The following is a 5,877-nucleotide window of genomic DNA, read 5'->3' on the forward strand; positions in this document are numbered from 1 at the left end:
TCTTCCTTATTCACTGTCCAGCTTTCGCATCCATATGAGGCTGTTGAAAATATCATGGCTTTGGTCAGGTGCGCCTTAGTCCTCAAATCTTTGCTCTTAAACACTTTAAAGATGCCTTGTACAACAGATTTGCCTAACACAATATATAGGGTGATTTCTTGTCATTTCCATGGGTGTTATTAGTGGCTCCAAGCAAAATGAAGTCATTAACAACTTTAATCTTTTCTCCATTTATCATGATGTTATTTATTGGTCCAATTGTGAGGATTTTTGTTTTCTTTACATTGAGGTGCAATCCATACTGAAGGTTGTAGTTTTTGATCTTCATCAGTAAGTATTATAAGACCTCTTAGATTCAAAGAGGAGTCCTGGTGTGGTGCTGTGGGCTAATGTGCTGAACTGCAAGGTTGGTTTGAACCGCAAGGTCAACAGTTCAAGTTATATGTCGTAGAGTCTGTTATGACTCATAGTGACCCTGTATAGGGTTTCTGAGGAGCTGCTGGTGGGTTTGAGCCTCCAGCCTTGTGGTTCATAGTACAGTAGGTTCAGCACTATGAGTCGGAACTGACTCGACAGCACTTAACAGCTTTCAACAAGCAATGTTGCACATTACAAGTTGTTAATGAGTCTTCCTTTAATTCTGATGCAACATTCCTCTTCAGATAATCCAGTTTCTTGGATTATGTGCTCAGCATACAGACTGAATAAGTATGGTGAAAGAACACAACCCTGGTGCACACCTTTCCTAATTTTAAAGCATTCATCGTTCCTTTGTTCTGTTCGAACTACTGCTACTGGGTCTATGTATAGGTTCATCATAAGTACAATGAAGTGTTCTGGAATATCCATTTTTCGAAATGTTATCCATAACTTGTCATGATCCACACAGTTAAAAGCCTTTGCATAATCAACAAAGCACAGCTAGACATCTTTCCGGTATTTTCTGCTTTCAGCTACGATCCATCTGATGCCAGCAATGACATACCTAGTACCATGTCCTCTTTTAAGTCTGGCTTGAAAGCCTTTGCATAATCAACAAAGCACAGCTAGACATCTTTCTGGTATTTTCTGCTTTCAGCCACGATTCATCTGATGTCAGCAATGACATACCTAGTACCATGTTCTCTTCTAAGTCTGGCTTGAATTTTTCAAAGTTCTCTGCCAAAGTACTGTTGCACCCATTTTTAAATTAAATTCAGCAAAATTTTACTTTCATGTAATAGCAATGATGTTGTGCAATGATTTCCACATTTCATACGATTACCTCTGTTTGGAATGGTCATAAATATGGATCAGTTGTCCAGGTTGCTGTATTTCAAATTTTTAGGCATAGATGAGTGAGAACCTCTAGAGCTACATCTGTTTGTTGAAAGATTTCAATTTGTATTCCCTCAATTCCTGAAGCCCTGTTTTGTGCCAATGCCTTCAATGCAATTTGAACTTCTTCCTTCCATGCCATCATTTCTGGATCATATGCTACCTCTAGAAATGGTTGGATATCTACCAATTCTTTTTGGTACAATGACTCTGTGTATTCTTTCCATCTTCTTTTGATGATTTCTGCACCAGTCATTATTTTGCCTATTTTGTTGTTGTTAAGTGCCGTCGAGTCACTTTTGACTCATAGTGACCCTGTATAGGGTCTCTGAGAAGCAGCTGGTGGGTTCAAACTGTCGATATTATGGTTCACAGTCCACTGCTGATCCTATAGTGAATGTCACACCAGGAGTTCATTTTGTCCATAGGATCCTTCAATATTTTGCAAGTCAAGGCTTGAAATTTTTCTTCAATTCTTCCAGGTATAGAAATGCTGAGCCTATTCTGCCTTTTTTGTTTTCTAAATACAGGTCTTTGAACATTTCATTATGGTACTTGACTATGTTTTCTCAAGCTGCGCTTTGAAATGCTCTGTGCAGCTCTTATAATTCTTCCATTCTTCCATTTGCTTTAGCATTTCTAAGTTGGAGAACAAGTTTCAGAGTTTCTTCTGATAGTCATTTTGGTCTTTTCTTTCTTCCTGGTCTTTTAAATTACCTTTTGCTTTCTTCCTGTATGATGTTCATAATGTTCAATTATTAGTGTCTAATGCATCAAATCTGTTCTTAAGATGGTCTTTAATTTCAGGTGGGATATGTTCAAAGTCATATTTTGGCTCTCATGGATTTGTTTTAATTTTTTTCAGCCTGAACTTGCACATGAGAAATTGATGATCTGTTCCACCTTTTATGTTGTTTTAAAAAGCTTTTTGCAATGAGTAAGCCGTTGGTCTTGCAAAATTCTATTATGCGACCTCCAGTGACCTCCAGCATCATTTCTATCACCAAGGTAATATTTTCTACCTATTGACTCTTTTTCTTTGTGTCCAAATTTCAAATTCCAATTGCTAGGAATTATTAATATATCTTCATTGCATGTTTGAATTCTTTAATTTCATCATCAAAAGTTTTAGTGATCTATGCAGACATTTAAATAATAGTGGTATTAGCTGTTCTTCCTTGTAGGCATATGGATATTATCCTATCACAGACAACACTATACTTCAAGATATATCTTGAAGTGTTCTTTTTATTAATGAAAGTGACGCCATTCTTCTCGAATTCGTCATTCCCAGCATAGTAAACTTTGATTGTCTGATTTGAAAAATGGCCAATACCAGTGCATTTCAGATCACTGCTGCCTGGGATATTGATCTTTATAGATCCCATTTCATTTTTGACAAATTCCAATTTTCCTAGATTTATACTTTGTACGTTCCATATTCTGAATATTAATGGATGTTTGCAGCTGTTTCTCCTATTTTTTCATTGTGCCCCATCAGTAAATGAAGGTCTGGTGAGTTTTACCCCATTCTAATCATCATGGTCAAATCTACTTTGAGGAGGCTGCTTCTCTCCAGTTACATTTTGAGTGCTTCTCAATCTCAGGGACTCATCTTCTGGTACTGTATCTGACAATGTTCTGCTGCTATTTATAAGGTTTTCAGTGGCTAACCATTCAGAAGGAGTCTGCCTCTCCTTCCTACTCTGTCATAGTCTGGAAGTTCCCCTGAAACCTGGCTATTATGAGTGACTGATGGTATTTAAAATACTGGTTGCATGCCTTAATAGCATCACAACAACATGCAAGCCACCACAGTATGACAAATGGATGAGTAGAAGTGGGCAATTAGCTGAAAATTATATTTCTTTCTCTTATTTCTGACTCTCCTTCCTCTGTTTTTGTATGTTGGATGGCCTCTTGCGTGCTTTTAAGACCTCAGGCACCACACAATGAACTAGGAGATAGAAACAGAAGCACGAAACAAGATATTCAGCCAATTAACTGGGAGGCCCATGAATTTATGACCCTAAACCTCCAAACCAAGAAACTGTATTTCATAAGGTATTTGATTGTATATAAACAGCCTCCAGGAAGTTTAGATTCTGTTGACTGGTTGAGACTCTTCAGTGATTGTTGTAAATACATTTATCATACAACTTACAGCAATTCAGCTTTTTACACATGTATATTTATTAACAGCTATTACATGACTTGAATGTGAACCCTATTCTTATCAATTAGATATTTCCAGACTCATAAACCAAGAAATATTGGAATGTTGTGGCTCTGCAGGATAAGCACTGGACTGCTAGTCACAAAGCCAGTGGTTGGAGCCCAACAACTGCTCCTCAGGAGAAAGATGAGGCTTTCTGCTCCTACAAAGATTTACAGCCTTAGAAACCCATTACATGGTTGCTATGCATCAGAAATGACTCAATCACACTTAACAACAACAGCAAACCAAAAAGAAACAAAATTCAGTGCTCCATAAGCAATAACCTCCCTTTGACTCTCTCTCCCACCCTTGGTAACCACTAAAAATCTTTGATCTCTAAACATTTGCCAGTTCTTCCCTGTTTATATATGTGAGATCACACAATACAGGTAGACTTCAGATTATGAAATTGCATACAACTCGTAGTTGTAAACCAACCCCCATAAAACCTATTATATTAAAAATTAAGGCAATACAATGGTTCAGAATAGCAAATGAATGCTGTTTTGCAATGAGCATCAAAACATTACTATTATTATTGCATAAAGATAATTTAGTGTATCTGAAAGGTTTTTTTTTTTTAATGTTTTTTATGTATAGAAGGGTACACTGTATACTAAGACAAACATCTGACTAACTAATGCAAGATACAAACTGTACTTAACTATTCCATGTAAATTTAACTAAAAGACAGATTTAGGAAGAGAACTCATTCATAATCCAGGCCTGCCTGTATTTGTCCTTTGGGGAATGATTCATTTCACTCAGCATACTGTCTTCAAGCTCTATCCATGCTATAACATGTGTCAAGACTCCGTGTCTCATTCTGGCTGGAGGAAGTGCAATATGAATGAGTTATGGGAATGGGGGCCTAGTTAGTGAAGGACTGCTGATGAGCATTATAGGAGTGGGAACAGATAGAGCAAAATCCAGAGGTGGGAAAAGTTTCTGGTGTTCTGGCATCAGAACAGCTGTCAACATGCTCGAAAGCTCAGTGATCCAAGAACAGAGCGATATGAGAGGAGACTGGGGAGGCAGACAGTGTCCAGATCACTCAGAGCTGGGGAGACTCTATCAAGGGACTTGGATATTATCCTGGGAACAATAGAAAATGATTAGAGGGAAATGACATGATTAGATTTCTGTTTTTAAAAGATCACACTGGTTGCTGTGTGAAGAATGGGCTTTGGGGAGAAGAAAGTGGAATTAAGAAGCCTGCTTAATCAATTGCCCTCATTCAGCAGACAAGAATGGTGTCTCCAGGGAAAGAGCAGAAAGCTGCAATGCGGGTGTCAGCATCAGGAGGCCTTTAGTGGCTTGTGGTTGTAAACAAACTATATAAAAAGGTTGAATTGTGTCTTGCAGAATCATTTTGAATAGTCACAGAGAGTGTTCTATTTTTTTTTTTTTTTGGATGATGTAATAACCCTTGGGTTAAAGCATGTACCTTGTCTTGGCTATAAAAGTGTGCAATCACTTTTATAACCAATTGCTTGCTTTCTGTAGCCCGTAGGCACACATCTGTCACTAAGCAATAAGGCTTTGGTTAGCACTTCGAGACCCCTGTGATAGGACCGCTTTGCTGCAGATAACACAGGGCAATCCCCTTAAGCAGGTCTGTAAATGCAGGCTCCAGGCACCCACTCTGAGGGGAGTACTCTAACCAGGTGGAGGTTGGCCAGGAGTCTTCCAGAGCCCGGAGTCCTCAGAAATGGCACTGACACAAATGAGCTGCGTGACCACCAACCCCACAAGAATAATCCTTCCCCTCCCCACCCTTCCTGTCCCCTTACATGAAATAAAACTAGTCTGAGTGCCATGTATGCCACTGCTTATCCTACAACGCCACACTATGTATGGTTAATTTGTGATAAACTTTTTATAATTACTCTCCAAAAATCTTGTATCAGTTAACAGTCATCAAGCATATATGATAGCCCTTTTTTCCCTTTGTCTTCACTAATGTTGGAGATAATTCATTTTTTTAGGTTTACAAATCATAGAAATTAAACAAATTTATCTCCTGAATAAAGTAGGAACTTTACTTAGTAACACTGTGTCAATATCAGTTTACTAATTGTAATAAGTCTCATAACAATGCAATGTATTAACGATAGGAAAAACTGGATATGGGTGTATAGGAATTCTCTGCATTCTTTATTTTTCTGTAAATCTAAAACTGTTATAAATCATAAAGTCTACTAAATACATAGTGTGAAATTTTACTATATTTACCTTGTTGTTAAGTGCCATCAACTCAGTTCCTACTCTTAGAGACTCTGTATAGGGTTTCTATGGAGCGGCTGGTGAATATCATATTTACATAGATAATATAAGATTAT

This window comes from Chrysochloris asiatica, unplaced genomic scaffold (assembly GCF_000296735.1).
Source record: "Chrysochloris asiatica unplaced genomic scaffold, ChrAsi1.0 scaffold00050, whole genome shotgun sequence".
Classification (NCBI taxonomy): domain Eukaryota; kingdom Metazoa; phylum Chordata; class Mammalia; order Afrosoricida; family Chrysochloridae; genus Chrysochloris; species Chrysochloris asiatica.